At 43.9% G+C, this 27,489-nt stretch overlaps 1 protein-coding gene across 1 annotated transcript in view; it reads right to left on the bottom strand.

The window, feature by feature from the left end:
• LOC118363988 (ras-associated and pleckstrin homology domains-containing protein 1-like) overlaps nt 1-27,489 on the bottom strand; it is a 79,969-nt gene that overhangs the window by 43,878 nt on the left and 8,602 nt on the right. The window contains 1 exon segment of the mRNA XM_052488509.1: nt 10,618-10,702. The gene's annotated coding sequence lies outside the window, so the exon portion shown is untranslated.

Here is a 27,489-nt window from a genome sequence, read left to right as displayed (position 1 = left end):
TTGTTTTTCCCTTACCATGCACACATAAGTCTAGTCTGTAACATTTAACACGGACTAAATTTAGAAAGTCTGCGGTCGACACACCTCGTTACACCCCCCCATGTCACAATACCCTCCACTGTTCCTGGCCTTGGGTTCTGTTCTGGAGAGGAACATAGATAAGGGTGTGGCTGGACTCTCCCAAATGGTAGGGCGCGGGGGGGGGGGTATATGAGTAGGCCAAAAACAGTTGGTATTACTGCTCTCAAGTGCTTTGATCGCCTATGCGACAAAGCAGGAGGGTGAGCGTGGACGAATGAATAGCGGCTATTTCAGGACACAAGGCAGTGCTCAATTTCTTTTCTTTCACCCCTCTTCTCGCCCTCTCTCCCAAATCCCCTCTGGGCAAACAGGCCTCCTCCATCATGCTCAGTCAGTCAATGAAAGGGGCCATTTGCACACTGAGGGAGGGGCCAAAGAGATCATTAAACGGAGGCTGAGAACGTCATCAGTTCATAACTGTAAGACTAATGTATATGGCTAGTAGGCTACAACCCCATACGGCGTGCAAAAAGGAGAATATCATCTCCACACTGGCTATGAAAGAGACCCATTGACAACGGCAACAAGTCTAAAGTCAATTTGGGTGTGGATCACTCCTGGTCCCGCATTCAAAAAGCGTCTTGAAGTAAGAGTACAGTTCTTGGATCCGTTTGTCCTTTTAGATGATAACGAATATGATTACGTGGACAGTGAGGACCTAATCCTAGATCAGCACTCTTAGTCTGAGACACTTTATGGACACAGGCCCTGGAACCTTTGTGCTCGGGAGAGTAATTCGAGAGGAACTCACTCCAGGCCAAGGTTGTGTTCATTAGGGCACACCGTAGACATGTTCTGATGGTACCCGAAGGTTTAGTGCCTAATCAACATGACCTTGCTTTGATTCAACATCATACAGTATATCAACATCCCCTGGTAATATCATCAATGGGAAAACCGCACAAAATGACATACAGCCTAGATATAAAATCAACAAAATGCATACAATGAAGCAGAGATCCAATCCAGAGACATTTTGCCATCTTTGTGCCATTAAAGAAAGCTAGAACACAGCACTTCCTACAATAAGCAGATAAAGGGAAGGATGGGCAAGTGGGAGAGAGGAAGACAGAGATGGAGAGATGATGGGGGAGGGAATGGACCGTTGTAATATGTGTAGGGGGAGGGCCAGACTGACAAAACAGCATCAGTCAAGCACAACTGACAGCCAGCAGACAGAGAGGAAAAGAGGAGAATGGAAAGAGTAGGAGGAGAGGATCACTCAGAGTGACTCTGGCATACGCTGCCAATTAAAACAGGGGGGGTGGGAGAGCAAGAAAGCAAACTAACAGAGATAGAGGAGAGAAAAAGAGATGAGAAAGAGAGGGATACGGGAAAAGAAAGAAAGACTAAAGACATAAGGAGCGAGAGGAGCTGACCAGCTGATTTGTTTCCATCCAGAGGCAGCAGCTAGAGGTCAGCAGCTAGAGGTCAGCAGGTTTCTCCATAGTAACAGCAACAGCCCATAGTAACAGCAACAGCCCAACCCCCATGTGCAAATACAGTGCCTTCAGAAAGTATTCACACCGCTGGACCTATCCCGCATTTTTCTGTGTTACAGCCTGAATTTAAAATGGATTCAATTAAGATTGTGCCACTAATCTATACAAAATACCCAATAATGTCAAAGTGTAATTATGTTTACAAATTCATTAAAAAAATCCATTGAAAAAAATTCAATAAGTATTCAATCATTTCATTATGGCAAGCCGAAAAAAGTTCAGGAGTAAACATTTGCTTAACCTCTTGAAAGTAGGGGGCACTATTTTCATTTTTGGAAAAATAACGTTCCCAAAGTAAACGGGCTATTTTGTCAGGACAAGATAGAAGACACTAAAGTTTCCAAAACTGTACAAATATTGTCTGTGAGTATAACATAACTGATATTGCAGGTCGAAAGCCTGAGAAAAATCCAATCAGGAAGGGACTCTTATTTAGAAAGCTCTGCGTTCCTATGCGTCCCTATTGAGCAGTAAATGAGATATCAACCAGAATCCTTTTTTCTATGGCTTCCCTAATGTGTCAAGTGTCACATTTATTTTGAAAAATGAGCCTGAAAGACAAGATTGCGTCAGTGGTCAGCTGGAGGCTCTGCGTGTTTTGTGCGTAAAAGACAAATGCGGCCATTGTTTCTCTCTTTCCTACTAAGAAGCCACCTGTCCCGGTTGATATATTATCGAATAGATATTTGAAAAACACCTTGAGGATTGATTTTTTTGCCATGTTTCTATCGCTATTATGGATCTAATTTGTAATATTTTTCGGCATTGCCGTGACCTCAGTTTCCGGTGGATTTCTCAACCAAACGTGAAGTACAAACAGAGGTGGGACAAAATGAACATTTGCTGTCTAACTGGGAGTCTCGTGAGTGAAAACATTGAAGCTCAAAGGTAAACGATTTAATTTGATTGCTTTTCTGATTTTTGTGACCAAGCTGCCTGCTGCTAGCTGGACATAATGCTATACTAGGCTATCGATAAACTTACACAAATGCTTGTCTTGCTTTGGCTGTAAAGCATCATTTCAAACTCTGAGATGACAGGGTGATTAACAAAAGGCTAAGCTGTGTTTCAATATATCTCACTTGTGATTTCATGAATATGAATATTTTCTAGTAATATGTTTTGTCTGTTGCGTTATGCTAATTAATGTCAGTTGATGACAATTCTCCCGGATCCAGGAGAGGGAGTTCCAAGAGGTTTTAACAAGTCACATAATAAGTTGCATGGACTCACTGTGTGGGTGCAATATTGTTTAAAGTGATTTTTAAATGACTACTCCATCTCTGTACCCCACACATGCAGATAAGTGTAAGGTTCCTAAGTGGAGAGGTGAATTTCAAGCACAGATTCAACCACAAAAGACAGGAGAGGTTTTCATATGGATTGTAAAAAGGGGCACCTATTGGTAGATGGGTATTATTATTAACAGCCATTATTATTATTACTTTTACAATTTGGATGGTGTATCAATACACCAAGTAACGAAGGAAACAGCTAAGGGAGTTCACCGTGAGGCCAATGATGATTTTAAAGAGTTTAAAGACCTGTGATAGGAGGTAACTGAGGATACTAACCTAATTGACAGAGAAAGAAATAAGCCTGTACAGAATGCATCCTGTTTGCATCAAGGCACTGAAGTAGTACTGCAAAAAATGTGGTGAAAGAAATTAATAAAAGCGTTACGTTTGAGGCAAATCTCTTCATATTGTCAAGATTGGTGGCGGCTGCATCATGTTATGGGTATTCTAGGAAGTTTTTTGGGCTACAATAAACAGAATAGAGCTAAAATTCCTTGAGGAAAACCTGGTTGTCTGCTTTCCAACAGACACGGGGAGACAAATTCTCCTTTCAGCGGGATAACCTAAAACACAATGCTAAATATACACTGGAGTTGCTTACCAAGACAACATTGAATGTTTTGATTTAAATCTACTTGAAAATATATGTCAAAACATGAAAATGGCTGTCGAGAAACAATCAACTTGACAGAGCTTGACACCTTTGTTTAAGAATAATGGGCAAATATTGTACAACCCGGGCGTTCAAAGCTTACTAGTAACTTACCCAGAAAGACTCACAGATGTAAATCGCTGCCATAGGGGATACTAACGTGTATTGACTCAGGGGATTGAATACTTATCTAATCAAGATAGTGCTGTATTTTCCATTAATAAAAATAAAAAAAGATTTTTATCCACGTTTGAGTATTTTGCATAGATCGTTAACAAAAAAAAAACTAAATCCTACTTTGTAACAAATAAATGTGGAGAAGGGGTGTGAATACTTTCTGCAGGCGCTGTATATGATCACCATCCAGCTTGTGATCTTGCTCGATTTGATTGTTTACTGTGTACCTCTGTGCCACTGAGCTGTTATGTAGCTCTGCTAAATGAAACATAGTATACAATTCATTTCTGTTGTGCATGGTCCTTGGAAATGCAAATTACTATGGAAATATATGATGCAGGAATAAATAGGCATTTATGTATGATAACCACTAGCTCTGTAACCATAGACTATCTGATATCAATCAAATCCATTTATAAAGCCCTTTTTATATCAGCGGATATCTCAAAGTGCTGTACAGAAACCCAGCCTAAAACCCCAAAACAGCAAGCAAAGCAGGTGTAGAAGCACGGTGGCTAGGAAAAACTCCCTAGAAAGGAAGGAACCTAGGAAGAAACCTAGAGAGGAACCAAGCTCTGAGGGGTGGCCAGTCCTCTTCTGGCTGTAATGGGTGGAGATTATAACAGAACATGGCCAAGATGTTCAAATGTTCATAGATGACCAGCAGGGTCAAATAATAATAATAGGAGTATATGTTAGCTGGCTTTTCATAGCCAATCATTCAGAGTATCTCTACGGCTCCTGCTGTCTCTAGAAAGTTGAAAACAGAAGGTCTGGGACAGGTAGCACGTCCGGTGAACAGGTCAGGGTTCCATAACAGCAGGCAGAACAGTTGAAAGTGTATCATTAATATCCTTGGGTAATGAGTAACACATAGTTTCCAGGCTCATAACAACCATCAGTTTGTTCATCGTGGGCAAGTATCATTTCTGGGTTTGATTTTAAAATTTAGCCAATTTAGACAGAGAAAGAGACTACTCACTAGGGTAAAAAAAAAAAAAGTCACACACACACACACACACACACACACACACACACACACACACACACACACACACACACACACACACACACACACACACACACACACACACACACACACACACACACACACACACACATAACCCACGAATGTGTTAAAAGCCCTCAATCTCCTTGCAGAGTAACACCAACTTGGCAACTTAGGATATTGGCTCAATAACAACGTTGCTGTACATTTATATTTGTACTATTCGGTCTCTTTTACTAGTTATCCTAGTATTTAAGTATCAGTGTCTAACCGTGGTGTGTCCATAGTAGACAGATTGTGCATAACACACACCTATTTGGGAACAAAGAGCACAGTGGGTATAGAGCTGTCCAATCCACACCCGACCTGTGCACAGGCTCAGCGTCTCCCTATCGGCAGACAGACAGACCGACACCACAGCACAGATCCCAGAACAGCTGGGAATGTCTTCATTCATCCCAGCAGCCCCAGATCCTGCCAGCTGCTCCAGCCAGCCTCTGACCTCTTGACCTCTGGGAATTGGTAACTGGCACATTGCACACGCGTACATGGGGTGAAACACACGCACACGCAAAATGCACTTGTTATGCCTTCTGACTCTAGCAACTGTCGGGTAGTAGGCCATCAGCAGTGCCACCTCACGTCCACCACGCCACCTCCGGCTTTCCGGCCATTCCGCACCGTCCATCTCTGGCGTTCCGTAATATTCAGGAATGCCAGCTTGCCCCTGAAGGGTGTGCAACACCCCTCCACAACATTCACATGGAATTTGGGACGTACCCACATATACACGCAAACAACTATACTGTTCCCCACTAGCTCATTTTCAGCTCGAGGGCTTACTCTCCATCTTCAAGAGTCAGATTCCCTCACCACCAAAGGGGATGGTTAGCTTTTAAAGGACACACAAACAGTCAACGTCACGCACACACAGTACACACGCAAACACACCCTCCAATAGCACACAATACATGTGTTTTTTATCATCTCCATGGAGACCATAGCAACAACAGCATCCTGCCAGTCAGAAGCAGACCTGCCAACCCTGTCCACATTTTTTGGGTACCAGACACACGTGGCAAATTGGAGATTCAACTCGCGCACGTAATACTTGCTGAACTGGGGGGGGCTTTCCCAGCCCCCTGCTCACACTGTTTGTGAGTCTGATCGCAATTATAGAATTGTACCAAATCAAGTCTATAAAAAAGGTTGGAATAATTTGACAGCATTCCATTTACACATATGGTAAAAGTCACTAACAAGATCTAATAAGTTAGTTTATACACAAAGTGTACAAATGTCTTATCCACGAGAATTAAAAAAAAAACTCTGATATGATAAGAACAAATGTTTGAAGCAGAGCCTTCGTATCAAATAAACATGTTATCCATAATGAAAAGGGAAAATCTAAGATAGGAAACAGTGGGTGAGAACAAATCTTCTGGAGACCTTCAAAATGTTCAGGAAATCATTTCCTAGACAGATTTGCCTGGTAGCTAGCAGATGTAGCCTTACGCAGCAGGGCATCAGGGTAGACTTCTCTCTGGCAATCATTGAAACCTTCTTGGTAACGAGGGCACTCAGCATGTCTGTACTGAGGGAGGCTTTGTACTGGGTTTTGTTCTTGGAAACAGGACTGAATATTTGTTCGTATTGCTATGGAATATGACCAATATATGACCAATAATATAAGGTTGTTGCCTGAGAGTCTAAACTCATCTTCCACCAGATCAACAGAGCTCAGGGATAATGTAGGGAAAGCATGCCATGAAAAAGTTGAGGGATGAGAACATGGCAGCCTGCCTGTTGGCAACGTCAGCGACCACTGCATGCTGGAGGAGCACATCTCCAAATGGAAATGTCGGCAATATGTAGTCTACTGCAGAAGAAAATACATTTCTGACATCTGCAGAGAACATCTTCAGATCCAGCTTGCATTGGCTTTTTTTGTTGTTGAATTTTAGCCCTTTTTCTCCCCAATTTCATGGTATCCAATTGTTTAGTAGCTACTATCTTGCCTCATCGCTACAACTCCCGTACGGGCTCGGGAGAAACGAAGGTTGAAAGTCATGCGTCCTCCGATACACAACCCAACCAAGCCGCACTGCTTCTTAACACAGCGCTATCCAACCCGGAAGCCAGCCGCACCAATATGTCGAGGAAACACCGTGCACCGGGCAACCATGGTTAGCGCGCACTGCGCCGGCACGCCACAGGAGTCGCTGGTGCGAGATGAGACAAGGATTTCCCTACCGGCCAAGCCATCCCTAACCCAGACGACGCTAGGCCAAATTGTGCGTCGCCCCACGGACCTCCTGGTCGCGGCCGGTTACGACAGAGCCTGGGCGCGAACCCAGAGTCTCCGGTGGCGCAGCTGGAGCTGCAGTACAGCACCCTTCACCACTGCACCACCCAGGAGGCCCTTAGCTTGCCTTGGAGGTGGCCAAGGTGGCCAATGGACAGCTCCTAGTCAGAAAGGTGGTTGTGTCTCTCCAGGTAGAGTGTAGGCTTGACACCACTATTCCCCCAATGAGCACATGTGATTAGACAAACATTACGGATCACACCTGTTTCAGTTCAGTCTTCTGAAAAGGTATTTACAAAACATAAATAAAGACTAAAACTGATAAGTACAGAACATATGAAATAAATATGTTTTGTGGAATTAGCACAGGTTGTCTGTATGTTTATTCCATTACATGTACAGTGGAGAGAATGGAGATAATTATCGATAATGTTTTTCTAAGCACATGCCCCCAAGTTTAGTCTCTATAGTAGAGGAACGTTTGTCACCTCCCAAACAGGGCCAATCAACATGGCCATCTTCACAAGTATTGGCGTTTTAGACACAGTTCCTAATCAACATTAAAAGCAAAATCATTTTGAAAACATAATAACAAATACAAATGATCGCATCGACACAGACCGCAAACTGGCTCCACAAAGCTTAAGTAGGCTACCGCAAAGGGAATCTTTTTTTTTTTTTATACCTTTAGTTAACTAGGCAAGTCAGTGAAGAACAGATTCTTTTTTTCAATGACTGCCTAGGAACGGTGGGTTAACTGCCTTGTTCAGGGGCAGAACGACAGATTTTCACCTTGTCAGCTCGGGGGATCCAATCTTGCAACCTTACAGTTACCTAGTTCAACGCTCTAACCATTGCACTCCACAAGGAGACTGCATTTTACGCGAATGCAGTAGAAGCCAAGGTAAGTTGCTAGCTAGCATTAAACTTATCTTATAAAAAATCAATCAATCATAATCACTACTAATCCAGGTTAGCAGGCAATATTAATCAGGTGAAATTGTATCATTTCTCTTGCGTTCATTGCACGCAGAGTCAGGGTATATGCAACAGTTTGGGCCGCCTGGCTCATTGCAAACTAATTTGCCAGAGTTTTACGTAATTATGACATAATATTGATGGTTGTGCAATGGAACAAGAATATTTAGACTTAGGGATGCTACCCATTAGATAAAATACCGAACGGTTCCGTATTTCACTGAAATAATAAACGCTTTGTTTCAAAATGATAGTTTCTGGATTCGACCATATTAATGACCAAAGGCTCGTATTTCTGCGTGTTATTATGTTATAAATAAGTCTGATTTGATAGAGCAGTCTGACTGAGCAGCAGCAGGCTCGTAATCATTCATTCAAACAGCACTTTCGTGCATTTCGCAAGCACAGCGCTGTTTATGACTTCAAGCCTATCAGCCTAATGGCTGGTGTAACCGATGTGATATGGCTAGCTAGTTAGCTGGGTGTGCGGTAATAGCGTTTCAAACGTAACTCGCTCTGAGACTGAGTAGTTTTTCCCCTTGCTCGCTTTTGTGGAGCGATTGGCTTTGAGTGTGGCTGTTGTCGATGTGTTCCTGGTTCGAGCCCAGGTTGGGGCGAGGAGAGGGACAGAAGCTACTGTTACACTAGCAATACTATAGTGCCTATAAGAACATCCAATAGTCAAAGGTATATGAAATACAAATGGTAGAGGGAAATAGTCCTATAAACACTATATTAACTACAACCTAAAACCTCTTACCTTGGAATATTGAAGTCTCATGTTAAAAGGAACCACCAACTTTCATATGTTCTCATGTTCTGAGCAAGGAACCTAAACGTTAGCTTTCCTACATGGCACGTATTGCACTTTAACTTCTCCAACACTTTGTTTTTGTATTATTTAAACCAAATTGAACATGTTTCATTATTTATTTGAGGCTAAATTTATTTTATTTATGTATTGTATTAAGTTACAACAATACTGAATGAATGTTTTAATTGTCATTATTACAAAAAAATATATTATTTTTTTAAATAATAACATTATTTGGCCGATTAATCCGCATCGGCTTTTTTGATCCTCCAATAATCGGCATCGAAAAATCATAAATCGGCCGATCTCAAACTAGGACACCTGATTTGACTTATCAAAGGCTCAATGATTAGTTGGGTGTGTTAGTGTGGGGCTAGAACCAAAAAACGTGCACCCCTCTGGGTCCCCCCTAGAGAACCAGAATTGGGAGACACACACCACTATGCGGGCAGACAGCGTGACAGCCAGGAAACACGAGAGAGCAAGTTCTCCACAGTGGCGGTGGAGGGGACAAGACAGTGCAGGACGCAAACTCTCAAAGCACGCGTGACAATTTACTTCAACGCTACTTCTCCACTCTCCGGGAACAGGCCAGTGCGGGGGAGAAAACTTGTTCATTACACCCCTCAGGCAGCCACAGAGACTACATCCCAAATAGCACCCTATTCCCTACATAGTGCACTACTTTAGTCCTGGTAGTGAACTATGTAGGGAATAGGGTGACATTTGGGCCACAAGCAAACATCATTTGAGTCCACCCCTTCACATGGTTCCACTTTAGCCTGACTGGAATTATCCCAGGCCCAAAGACAAGATCCTCGCCTTAACTCCTTTTTCATTTGGGACCTTATTTACGAGGCTAGCTCAGGGAGGCTCCCCTCATCTGGGCCCCCCTGGCAGTGTTTCATTCCAGGAAGATGTTCCCTCCTTTCTGCACTCGTTCACTCCCCTTCGTGGCTCCCGAGTCACGCAGCGGTCTATAAGGCTCTGAATCTCAGTGCAAGAGGTGTCACTACAGTCCCTGGTTTGAAACCAGACTGTATCACATCCGGCTGTGATTGGGAGTCCCATAGAGCGTCGCACAATTGGCCCAGCATCGTCCGGGTTTGGCCGGGTTAGGACGTCAATGTAAATAAAGAAGTTGTTCTTAACTGACTTGCCTAATAAAATAAAGGTTCAATAAATAAAATGAGAAAACGACTCCACCCAGTTTCCACCATATTGCTTTCAAATATACAGTCCTATTAGATCTGTGAAGGGGAGTGTATGGAGGGCAGAAGGGAGGCAACATATTCATGGGATGAAACGCAGCCCCTCTCTCCCAACTCCCTCCCCTGTCTGGCCTCTATCTTTCCTGGGTATGCTCTTCAACTTACAGAAAAATATAATCCCCACGCATGGAGCAAAAGCATTGGAATAGAATAACAGAACATTGACTTGAATGGGAATGGCCATTCTAGTAATTATATTTCTACGCGCAAAGAGCCTCTCACTGTGGAGATTCTGTCAGAGTCTTGGTACAGCCATGATAAAGTGTCCATGACTGGTTCCAATGGCTCACTGAGCTAGAGCATGGTGCTGGCATCACCAGGGTTGTGGGTTCCATCTTCTAAAATGTCCATATTATTATACAATAACAACAGGGGTCAGAAAGTATCGAAAGAATTGCAAGAGGAGCCAATGTATTGGCTAGCCTGGTAGATTTGCAGATTGGTTTGTGTCATCAACTAACATCCACGACCACCTAGCTGGTAACCGACTAAACATCAAGCTAAAGGAAGGCATTAAAAGTGCATCTTACCTCTGGTGTCCCTCTCCCTTTGTCCCACTCAGGTCAAAAAGGTCAAATGAAGCCAACGCAACAGTCAGCACCCAGCTTTTATGTCCTTGAGAGAAGAGAAGAAAGAATATCAAGCAGATTTGATTCACCATCTATTTTTGTTTTAAAGTGGAGACAGAAAGGGTGGCTGAAATTCAGCTCAGCAAGGGCCATTACTGAGTGAAAAAAGGAAACTGTGGATCGATGATGCTTGTTCTCATAGTGCTGTAGAGAAATCACATGGACTGTCGCTGTACACACACACACACACACACACACACACACACACACACACACACACACACACACACACACACACACACACACGCACAGAGAGAGGGATCAATCTTACCGCCACAGGGATTAGCTTCAGAGCAAGCCTGGGTGTGGAGCGCTCATAGAAAGGTACACTGGGTTGAGAAAATGCATCAAGCTTAGAAACTAACACATGCACTGTGGCAGGGTAGCTTGTGACAAACACACACATTTAAATGAGGCAGATATTCACATTTAGTCACATACCAAAAACTACAATGCTAATCAAAACCCTGACACACATTATGATTCACTAATCACCAGGCTTGTCCCGTATGCTGATTCAGACGAATGTGTCTCATGTCCAAAAAGAATGCCGACCCATATGTTGAACATGATTCAAATGAATCATATAGATGGAAGATTAGGCTCGTGTAAAAAAAAAAAAAAAAGCTGACTCATGGCCTGGCTGGTCAACCTCTGGCACACATCTAGTGTTGGGATAGGTTTGAATTTGGCCTAATGCTCTTTGACACAACCTCTATCTCTGTTCTTTATTTCTACATTGTAGAATAATAGTGAACACATCAAAACTATGAAATAACATATGGAATCATGTAGTAAGCAAAAAACTGTTTTATATTGAGATTCTTCAAAGTAGCCAACCTTTGCCATGATGACACTGTTGGACACTTTTGGCATTCTTTCAACCAGCTTACATTTACATTTTACATTTAAGCAGACGCTCTTATCCAGAGCGACTTACAAATTGGTGCATTCACCTTATGACATCCAGTGGAACAGCCACTTTACAATAGTGCATCTAAATCTTTTAAGGGGAGGGGGGGGGTGAGAAGGATTACTTTATCCTATCCTAGGTATTCCTTAAAGAGGTGGGGTTTCAGGTGTCTCCGGAAGGTGGTGATTGACTCCGCTGTCCTGGCGTCGTGAGGGAGTTTGTTCCACCATTGCGGGGCCGGAGCAGCGAACAGTTTTGACTGGGCTCAGCGCGAACTGTACTTCCTCAGTGGTAGGGAGGCGAGCAGGCCAGAGGTGGATGAACGCAGTGCCCTTGTTTGGGTGTAGGGCCTGATCAGAGCCTGGAGGTACTGAGGTGCCGTTCCACTCACAGCTCCGTAGGCAAGCACCATGGTCTTGTAGCGGATGCGAGCTTCAACTGGAAGCCAGTGGAGAGAGCGGAGGAGCGGGGTGACGTGAGAGAACTTGGGAAGGTTGAACACCAGACGGGCTGCGGCGTTCTGGATGAGTTGTAGGGGTTTAATGGCACAGGCAGGGAGCCCAGCCAACAGCGAGTTGCAGTAATCCAGACGGGAGATGACAAGTGCCTGGATTAGGACCTGCGCCGCTTCCTGTGTGAGGCAGGGTCGTACTCTGCGGATGTTGTAGAGCATGAACCTACAGGAACGGGCCACCGCCTTGATGTTAGTTGAGAACGACAGGGATGTTGTCCAGGATCACGCCATGGTTCTTAGCGCTCTGGGAGGAGGACACAATGGAGTTGTCAACCGTGATGGCGAGATCATGGAACGGGCAGTCCTTCCCCGGGAGGAAGAGCAGCTCCGTCTTGCCGAGGTTCAGCTTGAGGTGGTGATCCGTCATCCACACTGATATGTCTGCCAGACATGCAGAGATGCGATTCACCACCTGGTCATCAGAAGGGGGAAAGGAGAAGATTAATTGTGTGTCGTCTGCATAGCAATGATAGGAGAGACCATGTGAGGTTATGACAGAGCCAAGTGACTTGGTGTATAGCGAGAATAGGAGAGGGCCTAGAACAGATCCCTGGGGGACACCAGTGGTGAGAGCGCGTGGTGAGGAGACAGATTCTCGCCACGCCACCTGGTAGGAGCGACCTGTCAGGTAGGACGCAATCCAAGCGCGGGCCGCGCCGGAGATGCCCAACTCGGAGAGGGTGGAGAGGAGGATCTGATGGTTCACAGTATCGAAGGCAGCCGATAGGTCTAGAAGGATGAGAGCAGAGGAGAGAGAGTTAGCTTTAGCAGTGCGGAGCGCCTCCGTGATACAGAGAAGAGCAGTCTCAGTTGAATGACTAGTCTTGAAACCTGACTGATTTGGATCAAGAAGGTCATTCTGAGAGAGATAGCGGGAGAGCTGGCCAAGGACGGCACGTTCAAGAGTTTTGGAGAGAAAAGAAAGAAGGGATACTGGTCTGTAGTTGTTGACATCGGAGGGATCGAGTGTAGGTTTTTTCAGAAGGGGTGCAACTCTCGCTCTCTTGAAGACGGAAGGGACGTAGCCAGCGGTCAGGGATGAGTTGATGAGCGAGGTGAGGTAAGGGAGAAGGTCTCCGGAAATGGTCTGGAGAAGAGAGGAGGGGATAGGGTCAAGCGGGCAGGTTGTTGGGCGGCCGGCCGCCACAAGACGCGAGATTTCATCTGGAGAGAGAGGGGAGAAAGAGGTCAGAGCACAGGGTAGGGCAGTGTGAGCAGAACCAGCGGTGTCGTTTGACTTAGCAAACGAGGATCGGATGTCGTCGACCTTCTTTTCAAAATGGTTGACGAAGTCATCTGCAGAGAGGGAGGGGGGATTCAGGAGGGAGTAGAAGGTGGCAAAGAGCTTCCTAGGGTTAGAGGCAGATGCTTGGAATTTAGAGTGGTAGAAAGTGGCTTTAGCAGCAGAGACAGAGGAGGAAAATGTAGAGAGGAGGGAGTGAAAGGATGCCAGGTCCGCAGGGAGGCGAGTTTTCCTCCATTTCCGCTCGGCTGCCCGGAGCCCTGTTCTGTGAGCTCGCAATGAGTCGTCGAGCCACGGAGCGGGAGGGGAGGACCGAGCCGGCCTGGAGGATAGGGGACAGAGAGTCAAAGGATGCAGAAAGGGAGGAGAGGAGGGTTGAGGAGGCAGAATCAGGAGATAGGTTGGAGAAGGTTTGAGCAGAGGGAAGAGATGATAGGATGGAAGAGGAGAGAGTAGCGGGGGAGAGAGAGCGAAGGTTGGGACGGCGCGATACCATCCGAGTAGGGGCAGTGTGGGAAGTGTTGGATGAGAGCGAGAGGGAAAAGGATACAAGGTAGTGGTCGGAGACTTGGAGGGGAGTTGCAATGAGGTTAGTGGAAGAACAGCATCTAGTAAAGATGAGGTCGAGCGTATTGCCTGCCTTGTGAGTAGGGGGGGGAAGGTGAGAGGGTGAGGTCAAAAGAGGAGAGGAGTGGAAAGAAGGATGCAGAGAGGAATGAGTCAAAGGTAGATGTGGGAAGGTTAAAGTCACCCAGAACAGAGCTTCATGAGATAGTCACCTAGAAGGCATTTCGATTCATGTGTGTGCCTTGTTAAAAGTTAATTTGTGGAATTTCTTTCCTTCTCAATGTGTTTGAGCCAATCAGTTGTGCTGTGACAAGGTAGGGGTGGTATACAGAAGACAGTCCTATTTGGTAAAAGACCAAGTCCATATTATGGCAAATAACCAAAGAGAAAAAAATGACAGTCCATTACTAAGACATGAAGGTCAGTCAATCTGGAAAACTTCAAGAAGTTTGAAAGTTTCTTTAAGTGCAGTCGCAAAAACCATCCAGCGCTATGATGAAACTGGCTCTCATGAGGACCGCCACAGGAAAGGAAGACCCAGAATAAGATCATGAAAATAACTGCACCTCAGACACATCAACATCATCTGTATTTGAGATGCAGAGTAGGTGAATGGATCATCTCCGCATGTGTGGTTCCCACCGTGAAGCATGGAGGTGGTGTGGGGGTGCTTTGCTGGTGACACAGTCAGTGATTTATTTTGAATTCAAGGCACACTTAACCAGCATGGCTACCACAGCATTCTATTCTGCAGAGATACACCATCCCATCTGGATTGCACTTAGCGGGAATACATTTGTTTTTCAACAGGACAATGACCCAAAACACACCTCCAGGCTGTGTAAGGGCTATTTGACTAAGAAAGAGAGTGACTGAGTGTTCAACCCAATTGAGATGGTTTGGGATGAGTTGGACTACAGAGTAAAGGAAAAGCAGCCAACAAGTGCTCAGCATGTGGGAACTCCTTCAAGACGGTTGGAAAATCATTCCAGGTGAAGCTGGTTGAGAGAATGCAAAGATTGTCAAAAGCTGTCAAGGCAAAGGGTGGCTACTTTGAAGAACCTCCAATATAAAATATATTTTGATTTGTTTACTACATGATTCCATAAGTGTTATTTCATAGTTTTGATGACTCCACTATTATTCTACAATGTAGAAAATAGTCAAATACAGAAAAACCCTTGAATTAGTAGGTGTCCAAACTTTTTACTGGTACTGTATACATTTTTGTTTTTAATACTGACTCATATGTTAAACCTTATGTTCAACATGATTCAAATGAATCACATAGATGGTCCATTAGGCTGGTGTGAAAATTAGCTGACTCGTGTGGTGAACAGGGCCACATGGTGGGTGTTTGTTTGCCTCGGGGGAGTACACACACTCTAGCCTTCGCTATCCCAGCTGGCCTCAGCTGTCCCTTTGTAGAACAACTGTGCAGACGGACTGTCCACACGAAGCATGTGGCTCCCACTCAAAACACAGGGGGTGTGTTCTTTCATGGTGCGTGTGTGTCTGATACACACACAGACATGAAAACACCTCTCACACACACACTGTGTTATTGTCTGTTTTTGATACTATCACTCAGCTTGACTTACAGTGAGTGATCAAGCCTTCTCTGTGTGATATCTGCCCAGCAATTATGCGTGTCTGTCAACACTGACATTGTATTGGAGGTGACATGTAGGTTTGAACAGCTGTATGCGCTGCAGTAGCTGCTGCTCTCTCAGCACACAGGAAGTAAACAAGTGTGACATCATTATCCCAGGTGCTAGAGAGGGAGGATGTGTGCGTAGGGAGTGGACATTTCTCCCTGGATCCAAAAGAGCAGGACCTTAATCGTCAATCTCTTACACTGGGTGTATTCTCAGTGCAGGAGTTGAGTTTCAAGAGCCAAAGCCAAGGTTAGAGAATCAAGTCCTCTATTTGGGATAGGGTTGAAAAACATCTCACAAAACCAGTATTTATCCCCTACAGCCACTAAGGATGCACATCTTGTCTCTGTTGATTTCCATTCAGACAAGTGTTGATGTTGGTGTAGGCTTCTGCGCTCCACCAAAAAAACTAAATGTAGGGGAAACACCACTTCCTGTACTGTATATTCAAATCTCCCTGGGATACAGGTGTTTCCTTCTCCCACCCACTTCCTGCTCTGGCACAATCCCACATTTCCTGTCTGCGCAGGAAGCGGGAAAGAGGGCACTATGCAGAGGTGATGTCAGAGGATAATAAAAACTTGTATTGTTACATAGAGGAAAGTGAGAGAGAAATTGGGAGCGTGTACAGTAATGGACATTACCCACCACGAAAGCAGTAGGAGGCAAAAACATGTGTGTGTGCATGTGACACATCCAAACCGGTGACCTCCTCCATATGAAGAATATTGATTATTTCAGAAGAACAGAATAGCATACTCTGAGTTGTTCTTTATGTTAGGTCCTGATGTGTCTATGCTAAATGGCTGTGGGCTACACTAGTTAATTTAGCAGACAAGATTAGCTTAGAATTCAGTGGCATTATTGTATCATATGAAGACTACAATTGAACAAAGCTGAATAAAATATACACATTTTCTCCAAACGATTTGAGGGAGTGTGCACATGCGGCTATTCTGTGTTGAGCGGTTAACAAAGAAATAGGTACTACTATATGCTCAATTTAGAGTTAATGTAACTTAGTTCTACAATTATTATTGACTTTAATACATTTTAAGGCTGCATGATGCAACTAATGATGATTTGAAAAAACTTGCATAAAAGGCATGAGCTCTGCTTCGTTTTATGCGCAGGCCTGTACACACTTCAGTCTCTCATTCACAATTTGACAAGAAATTGATAATGCCTCGAATTTCCCGGCGGTATCTCCTTTGTGGCCGTAATGCACCTTAAAAAACATATGCTTTTGTTGTACCCTACTCCCTGAGTGCTGCGCGCTCTCCATCACGTTGTCTGTGAGAAAGACCCAATCACAAGTGAAGACCGACACACCGGGGACGCAACTGCGCCTGCCAATATTATCCAATTCCGAGGTGCATATTGAAGGTATTGGAAGGACTGTCCACATTTACATTTCGTCAGCCAACAAGATGAGTAGGCCGAACGAACAGCAAAAGCACTAGCCTATGTCAATCTACTATCCTCATAGTACAAAAGCCAACCTATTGTAAGAAAGAAAGAAATATTCCAAACAAAGCATGGGACAGTTGTGGGATGCAATGGATCCCAAATTAATACAACCACTCACATTTTTTTTAAACTTTATGTAATGTGGCTGACAACAGATCAGAACATTTAGATTAAAAATGTAGATAAAGTATTAGGCTATTTCTTCACATTATAAGCGTAACATTAGCGGGAAAACACCATTATCAAAAGTGACCGCAAATACAATTAAGCATGTAATGTATTATAAAAAAGGTGCATTTTTATGGTGAACATTATGTTCCCCAAACTTGAAACTCACATGCTGCTTATGTATGCCAGTTAGGCTCTAAACCCCTTGTAAAGCGGATCAATGTGCTTCATTTTTATTAGTTTTTTGGCCACTTTAGTCGTGAAACAAATCATATAGGCCTATGGGCTAGACTACATGAGGTGTGCAACTATGATTAGAAAAAGTCTGTCTTATGCTGGGCATTATTCACAAGTGATAGGCTAATAGCTCCCCATCAGACTATGCTTCATTTAATCTCATCTTTGCATATACTAAATATTGTGTGTGAAGTTTGTTTTAATTTAGAAAGGTACATAATATGGGTCCAGTCTCAAAACAGGGACAGCGGGGGGGGGAAAATGCATATCACCTATGCACTTAAATAGGGGAAGGAGGACTCTTTTCCCGTGATTCCTTTTCATGCCAGTCAGGGAGGCTATACCCCTGTTATAAATATAAGCAATGTGCTTAATATTAGGGAAGTTGAGAAATAAATATAGTAAACCTATAAACAGCTGATGGGATCCTCCTCCTCCATTCAGTAGAGGCCATCACTCTGTTTTCTCACACAATTGCATAGCCTATAGAAATGTTGCGCAACATGAGCTCTCATGAAGTGTTTGATTCGATTTTTGAATACATTTGCATTGATGTCAGTGTGATTAGAGGGACAATAGAGTGCTGAGTACCAGGCAGTTAGCAAGTTTGGTAGACTACTAATGACCATCGGCAGCATCAGAGCTTGGAGAAGCCTAATTACCGTGACTATATGGTGTGGCGGTAATATGATCAAGCGCAACAGCCCTGGTTAAAAGTCATAAGGAAATCGGGCCATTTAAATAAATAAATTAGGCCCTAATCTATGGATTTCATATGACTGGGAATACAGATATGCATCAGTTGGTCACTCATCCTTTTTTTTTTAAGGTAATGCAGCGCAACATTTCCTTCACATAGAGTTGATCAGGCTGTTGATTGTGGCCTGTGGAGTGTTGTCCCGCTCCTCTTCAACGGCTGTGAACGAAGCTTAAGAGGACGAGTAGGTTAAGTCTTTCAGAAGAGCAAATCACAGGTGACCATAGAGCACGAGTCATCATAACCAGAGAAATGCATGGCCATCACTGGATTAGGGTGAAGTTGCGCTGATCTTAAGTCAGTTTTTTATCCAACAGCTGATCCAAGAGCAGCACTCCTACTTAGAAGATTAATGAATATGAGCCTTGACTCTCTCACTCTCTGTAAACTTCACTTGTTGCAACAACTGGTTCATGTTGGCTGGCCCTGGACTTGTGAGTAGCCCTCTGATGCCCCATATAACCAATAGGGATGACAAGCTCAGCAACTGATCTGGAACCAGGCCGTACTACATTTGGCACGACAGTGTGTAATCAGGATCACTACACAACAAACCAGGCCCCAGCCAAGAGATTAGCCCAGTCAGCCCAGCGGGTGAGTCAGGGAGTTGGACTCGGTAAGGCAGGGTATTAGTCAATGAGAGTGAGCCACTCACACACACTTAACATGAGCTGTTGTTCACACACACACACACACACACACACACACACACACACACGCACACACGCACACACGCACACGCACACACGCACACACGCACACACGCACACACGCACACACGCACGATGACTGTGTGTGAGTGGTAAAACACTCACATGTGCCTCCAGTGTGAGTGACTAAAGCTACAAGTGTTGGTTTGATACGAGTCACCATCTCTTTTCTGGAGAGAGAGGCGTAAGGTGAAGTGAAATATCTACAGCAGGCTAGCCAAAGCAGTTGAAACCTTTTCAAATGACATTATTGGCCTGGTCCACCTTTATTCAAAGCCCTGTGACAGCACACTGTTGCATAACATTTAACATTCAGACATTGACCAATATAACTCCCTCTGAAGTTTGGACAACAGTGGTATACCAGGGTCACATTCATTAGGGACTAAATGTTTTAAAAAATACAGACAAACAGGAGGGGAGGGAGGAACTACCTGAACTGTTCAATAAGAAACCCTCATTTTCTGTTGAAAAGCTATTTGTTCAGTGTTCCCTAATGAACACCACATAATGAACACTGGTATTAAAGCTGCAAAGGATTACAAAGTGAAACTGCTACACAGCCAAGTGTTCCAGATGTTGACTGTGTGAAACTGGTCAAATGACTTGAGGAAAAATGATGAGAATGACCTCAGAGTTTACAAGCACGCATTTCCGGATGACATCACTTACACTAAGAGCAGCACGGTCTTGCTCAGACATCTCGCTTTTATTCATTTCTTTCTCTCTTCTCTCCATCCGATCACTTGGGTCATTTTCATTATCACTAGGCACCAAACTGAAGGAAACAGTTTGAAACAGGGAGGGAGGGACCACTTGGACATGTCCAATACGAAACGCTCAATTTCCTTTTCTTTTTCAAAACGCTTTTTACATTTTTTTATGTGACGGTGTGCCCTACTGGAAATGACCCAGTTCCCAACCACTGCCATCAGTCTTCTAACTACTGAGGTAGCTGAAGGTTGAGGAAAACCCCTAGTGAGGTTATTGGCTCAATGATGTGCGTCGACCCTCCTCCCTTGGCTCGCTGTAAAATGGGCAATGTGACAGGGAGATGCTATCTGCATCCCGATTCTCCACCCTTCTCCTAAACCATACACTTGCACACTTCTCCTCATGGATTTAACAAATGGTGGAAACTCCCTCCAGCCAATGCTTACACCAATGCAATGCATTTAGATCAATGATGGGGAGTGTGCATGTGCACACTAAAGGCTGAAGGCGTGGGATATTGAGACAAAGCCACTGTTTTGCCTTCCAACTCTTCTCACAGGTCCAGAACAAATTCAAGGAAACATACAGTATTATACAGAGCCTACATATAGCCTACATATAGATGGCAGTATTCGCGCAAAACTGAAAGCGCGAACTACCGCATTTAACCATAGAAAGTTGGCTGGGAATATGGCCGAATACAAACAGTGTAGTTATTCCCTCCGCAAGGCAATCAAACAAGCGAAATGTCAGTATATAGAGACAAAGTGGAGTCGCAATTAAACAGCTCAGACAAGAGACGTAGGTGGCAGGGTCTACAGACAATTGTGGACTGCAAAAAGAAAACCAATCACGTCACAGACACCGACATCTTGCTTCCAGACAAGCTAAAAACACCTTCTCTGCCCACTGAGGATAATACAGCGCCACCGACACGGCACGCTACCAAGGACTGTGGGCTCTACTCCTTCGTGGCCGACGTGAGAAAGACATTTAAACGTGTTAACCCTCACCTGGCCGCGTCCTCAGAGCATGCGCAGACCAGCTGGCTGGAGTTCACAGATATATTCTCTCTCTCCCTATCCCAGTCTGTTGTCCACACATGCTTTAAGATTGCCACCATTGTTCCTGTACCCAAGGCATAGATAACTAAATGACTATCGCCCGTAGCCCTCACTTCTTTCATCATGAAGTGCTTTGAGAGACTAGTCAAGGATCATATCACCTCCACCTTACCTGTCACCCTAGACCCACTTCAAATTGGTTACCGCCCCAATAGGTCCACAGACGATGCAATCACCATCACACTGCATACTGCCCTATCCCACCTGGACAAGAGGAATACATTTGTAAGAATGCTGTTCATTGACAACAGCTCAGCTTTCAAACACCATTGTATCCTCCAAGCTCATCATTAAGTTGAAGCCCTGGCTCTCAACTCCGCCCTGTGCAATTGGGAACTGGACTTCCTGACAGGTCGCCCCCAGGTGGTAAAGGTAGGAAACAACATCTTCACTTCACCTCAACACTGGGGACCCGCAACATTGCGTGCTCAGCCCCCTCCTGTACTCCCTGTTCACCCATGACTGTGTGGCCATGCACACCTCCAATTCAAATCATCAAGTTTGCAGACAACACAACAGTAGTAGGCTTGAATACCAACAATGACAATACAGCCTATAGGGAGGAGGTGAGGGCACTCAGAGTGTGGTGTCAGGAAAATAACCTCTCACTCAACGTCAACAAAACAAAAGGAGATGATTGTGGACTTCAGGAAAGAGCCGAGGGAGTACCCCCCTATCCCTGGGACAGGTGGAAAGTTTTGTTCCTCGGCATACACATCACAGACAAACTTAAATGGTCCACCCACACAGACAGTGTGGTGAAGGCGGCGCAACAGCGCCTCTTCAACCTCAGAAGGTCTAAGAAACTTTTACAGACAGACAATCGAAAGCATCCTGTCGAGAGACTGAAAAACAGCTTCTATCTCAAGGCCATCAGACTGTTAAAAACAGCCATCACAGTGAGGCTGCTGCCTACATACAGACTTGAAATTGTTGGCCACTTTAATAAATGGATCACTAGTCACTTGAATAATGTTTACATAGCTTGCATTACTCATCTCATATGTATATACTTGGTAGTTGTGAAATTGTTAGATGACTTGTTAAATATTACTGCACTGTTGGAACTGGAAGCACAAGCATTTAGCTACACTTCCAATAACATCTGCTAACCATGTGTATGTGACCAACACAATGTGATTTTTAAAAAGAGCCATGAGCGCATGGAACTCCCATCTCAAACAGCGCGAGTGAACAGCAAACCTGGTTTCAAAAGACAAATAAGACAACACTTCATGGCACAAGTGATCTACTTTTTGTGTGTACGTACTGACATGTGTAACTGATAGATGCAAAACACACACAATACATGTTAATGTTTTTAAATGCATGTCACTTGTAAATTCTTCTGTCTAATGTCGTTTTCCCTGCGTGTTGGACCCCAGTAGGACTAACTGTGGCCATTGTTGTCAGCTAACGGGGATCCTAACAAAATAAAAATCACTCCCATCCGTATGGCCATTCGCCACATCTGTAAAGTGAATTCTATTCCACAACGGATGTGAAGAGATTAATGTGTGTAATGCATCTTGCATGTTTTAAATAGGTCATCTGGGCCTGGAAAGCCAAGAAAGTGAAGGCAAGTTGTACATCTTTAATGGAGGTTTTCTATTCTATACTGAGCCCAGTCTCAGCTCATAATATAGAGAATGCTATAAAAGACTCAGTGGAAAAAACGAAAACTTACAACAGACCAGTCATTCCACCTCAAAAAGGACAAGAGGATTGTGTCACCCACCATCTAAGATTATTCTGAAACCGTTTCTGTAGTTAGAAACGGATGAGACCATCATTCCTGAAACCTTATTTTGTTGAAATATAATTTGATCTGAGAAATTAAAGCTGATTGACTGCACCCATATTGCCCATTTTAAAATGTATAGGATTCATAAAATCTCAAATAAATACAGTACATAACATCCGATTTGGACCATAACACAGAACAAACCGGCCACCGTGCGCTATTGTGCATAAATGTATTTTGTCCCTCTACACCAAGACACGCAGGTTAAAATATCAAAACGAACTCTGAGCCGATGATATTCATTTGGGGACAGGTCGAAAAGCATGAAACATGTACGGCAATTTAGCTAGTTAGCTTGCTAGCTAATTTGTCCTATTTAGCTAGCTTGCTGTTGCTAGCTAATTTGTCTTGGGATATAAAACATTGAGTTGTTATTTTACCTGAAATGCACAAGGTCCTCTACTCCGACAATTAATCCACACATAAAACGGTCAACTGAATCGTTTCTAGTCATCTCTCTTCCTTCCCGGATTTTTCTTCTCTTGACTTTATAATGCGATTGGCAACTTTCATAAAATAGGTGCATTACTGCCACTGACCCCGTTCGTCTTTCAGTCACCCACGTGGGTATAACCAATGAGGAGATGGCATGTGGGTACCTGCTTCTATAAACCAATGAGGAGATGGGAGAGGCAGGACTTGCAGTGCGATCTGCGTCAGAAATAGAACGGATTCTATTTTAGCCCTTGGCATAGCAGACGTTCGTTGGCGCGCGCGAGCAGAGTGGGTGCAATAATTGAATAACATGGATTTCTGAATTTATTTTGCGACGCTCGCGCACGCTTACGTGTCCAGTCTGGTCAGCATGTAATTCTTCCCAACAATGAGTAAGACATGAGGAATCCAATAAAATTATCAATAGCCACCTTCAGAACCCACACCCTTCGCCAACCCCGCCCTTACAACCAGTATCAGTTCTCTGTCTGGCAAGAAGTATGGAGCTGCTGCTTGAAATCTGGCTTCTTCAACCTTTGTAATGTGGAAAAGGGACTTGGGACCTGAACTTGTCAATTTCCTTTGCAAAAGGTTTTGCTAAAGTGTAACTTTACTGAACACCACCCATATAGCTAATGTCTAGATTCAATGGTAAGAGAGAATCATCCAAGTGCCAAAAGTACAAAAGGCTGTTTACAGCTCTTCCAAGACAAATACATGCTGAGCATAGCCACACACACACACACACACACACACACACACACACACACACACACACACACACACACACACACACACACACACACACACACACACACACACACACACACAAATAGTAAAGAGCAGAGTGTCGCAAAGAAAGACAATTGCCCACAATTGCCCACAATACTAAATGCATGTATTCATAGGACAAAAACAGTTCCCTGAGGATTTAAAAGGAATGTGACCAAGAGACCACTCAGGGGAAACAGAGAAAACAAAAACCTACAGGCAAGATAAATAGTGGAGGACTTTCACAGTGGGGTGAATGGAAGAGCTAGCTTAATCTGCACCGCTAATGACCTGATACTAGAGGTCACAGAGTTCGCACACACACAGACAAACGCAAATCTCAGGCAAATCCTGGTTCCTCTCTACCACTCCATATCAACACAACAGTCAGAACCTCACAGGGTGTTTCTCCTCATCTCCCTCGCCTCCTAAATGTCAATCTTGGCTTCTCTCTACCACCCCATACATAAACACACATCAGTGCTGCTCTCAGTGTTCCATGAGAACTAGCTGAACTCTGGGAGGGGAGAGCAGTGAGCACACAGGATGGGAAGGATAATGATGTCTATCCCACCTGGCTGATGGGAGACGGCCTGTTTCCATGGCAACGAAGAAAACATCACAGGGGTATTAGGAAGTCACTCAGAACAGAACTTCTCACTGGAGGGAAAGAGGGCATACTGCATCCCAAAAATGGCACCTTACTCTACTACCTTTCCTGCGGGCACCATAGAGCTCATTTGGGACACAACCAGATCAGAGAAACCAGCACAGGCTGGGCTCAAACACCTCAACTAAACCACTGATTTGGTCCGTTGGGTCTTCTTAGATTGTGCCCTGCCTCGAAAATAATCTAAAGGCCATCAAAAGCTACATCCACGCCCTTTGGCATCAAAAATGCCAATTGAAACCAATAGAATAGACTGACTAGGCTAAAAATAAAAACATGTGATCTCGTTTCCCGGACTGGATTGGTGAAAGCAATATGGAAGAGTGCGACCTTCAGGTTATTAGGCCTATGTTATGGTGGGAAAGCAGCCATAATGCTTACTCTGACTTGGCCATGGATCAAGGCTTCATTGCTTCTTGAGCTTCCGTGCCTTGAAGAATCATTTAGGTAAAAGAGATGGGCCATAGGAGAGACCTTTTCAGTTTTGGAATGCAGCCATTCTGTACTTCAGACCTGGATCATACTCGTTAGAGCAAAGCCTAGCAAAACGTTTTGCAACGGAAACAGAGTTCAGGTTACAGTCAATTTCCAACATCCTGTCACATGACACTAATGGCAACACTGATTGGACCACAGTAGGAGCAAGCAGAGGCCATCTGCCTGTAGCTAACAGAGGGGGGCCTTTGAGGACACCGGCTAAAGGCGTCCGCATGCTTCCTATCCGAAACGGTTTGTGCATACAGTTGAAGTCGGAAGTTTACATACACTTAGTATGGAGTCATTAGAAATCATTTTTCAACCACTCCACAAATTTCTTGTGAACAAACTATAGTTCTGGCAAGTGGTTTAGGACATCTACTTTGTGCATGAGAAGTAATTTTCTCCAACAATTGAATACAGACAGATTATTTCACTTTAAATTCACTGTATTACAATTCCAGTGGGTCAGAAGTTTACATACACTAAGTTGACTGTGGCATTAAACAGCTTGGAAAATTCTAGAAAATGATGTCATGGCTTTAGAAGCTTCTGATAGGCTAATTGACATCATTTGAGTCAATTGGAGGTGTACCTGTGGATTAATTTCAAGGCCTACCTTCAAAGTCAGTGCCTCTTTGCTTGACATCATAGGAAAATCAAAAGCAATCAGCCAAAACCTCAGAAAAAAAAAAGAAAAACAATTGTAGACCCCCACAAGTCTGGTTCATCCTTGGGAGCAATTTGCAAATGCCTGAAGGTACCACGTTCATCTGTACAAACAATAGTACGCAAGTATAAACACCATGGGACCACACAGCTGTCATACCACTCAGGAAGGAGACTCGTTCTGTCTCCTAGAGATGAACGTATTTTGGCGCGAAAAGTGCAAATCAATCGCAGAACAACAGCAAAGGACCTTGTGAAGATACTGGAGGGAACAGGTACAAAAGTAACTATATACACAGTAAAACAAGTCCAATATCGACATAACCTGAAAGGGCGCTCAGCCAGGGCGCTCAGCACGGAAGAAGCCACTGCTCCAAAACCGCCATAAAAAGCCAGACTACGGTTTGCAACTGCACATGGGGACAAAGATCATATTTTTTGGAGAAATGTCCTCTGGTCTGATGAAACAAAATTATAACTGTTTGGCCATAATGACCAACGTTATGTTTGGAGGAAAAAGGGGGAGGCTTTCAAGCCAAAGAACACCATCCCAACCGTGAAGCACGGGGGTGGCAGCATCATGTTGTGGGACTGGTACACTCCACAAAATAGATGTCATCATGAGGATGGAAAATTATGTGGACATATTGAAGAAACATCTCAAGACATCAGTCAGGCAGTTAAAGCTTGGTCGCAAATTGGTCTTCCAAATGGACAATGACCCGAAGCATAAACAACAAAGTCAAGGTATTGGAGTGGCCATCACAAAGCTCTGACCTCTATAGAAATTTTGTGGGCAGAACTGAGAAAGCGTGTGCGAGCAAGGAGGCCTACAAACCTGATTCCGTTACACCAGCTCTGTCAGGAGGAATGGGCCAAAATTCACCCAACTTATTGTGGGAAGCTTATGGAAGGCTCCCCGAAACATTTGACCCAAGTTAAACAATTGAAAGGCAATGCTACCAAATACTAATTGAATGTATGTAAACTTCTGACCCACTGGGAATGTGATGAAAGAAATAAAAACTTAAATAAATAATTGTCTCTATTATTATTCTGACATTTCACATTCTTAAAATAAAGTGGTGATCCTAACTGACCCACACCGGGAATTTTACTAGGATTAAATGTCAGGAATTGTGAAAAACGGAGTTTAAATGTATTTGGCAAAGGTGTATGTAAACTCCGACTTCAACTGTATATGATGATGACATTTTGGTCTTCTGTAAGGTTTTTTTTCGGGTGGTTGCAAGCACTTTCTTCCTCTCGAGGCAAGCTGAAGTTCAGAGCCGAAGTCTACGCCCCTTCGTTGGTCATTGGTCAACAGTATGGCTTCTTCAACTAAGTGGGTTGTTGTCATTCAACTATTTGACTCGTTTCCATGCACATTTTTTCACTTGAGAAATACTGCACCAAACATCTTAGTTAGATGTAAAATTGCGTGACTAAGATCTCCTATGCAAAAATGTCTAAATTAATGACAGATTTCTTGTGTTATCTTACATTGAACAAAAATAAAAGTAAATCAGTTAATTGAAATAAATTAATTAGGCCCTATTCTATGGATTTCACATGACTGGGAATACAGATATGCATCTGTTGGTCAGAGATACCTTAAACATTTTTTTTTTAAGTAGGGATGTGAATCAGAAACCAGTCAGTATCTGGTGTGACCACCATTTGCCTCATGCAGCACGACATCTCTTTCAGAGTTGATCAGGCTGTTGATTGTGGCCTGTGGAATGTTGTCCCACTCCTCTTCAATGGCTGTGCGAAGTTGCTGGATAAATGGAACCCGCTGTCGTACACTTGTCCAGAGCACCCCAAACATGCTCAATGTGTGACATGGCCTACATACTCACCAGACATGGA

Source organism: Oncorhynchus keta, chromosome 30 (assembly GCF_023373465.1).
Source record: "Oncorhynchus keta strain PuntledgeMale-10-30-2019 chromosome 30, Oket_V2, whole genome shotgun sequence".
In the NCBI taxonomy this organism is placed as follows: domain Eukaryota; kingdom Metazoa; phylum Chordata; class Actinopteri; order Salmoniformes; family Salmonidae; genus Oncorhynchus; species Oncorhynchus keta.
Note: the sequence above shows the minus strand (reverse complement) of the source record. Positions and strands in the feature narration are given on the sequence as shown.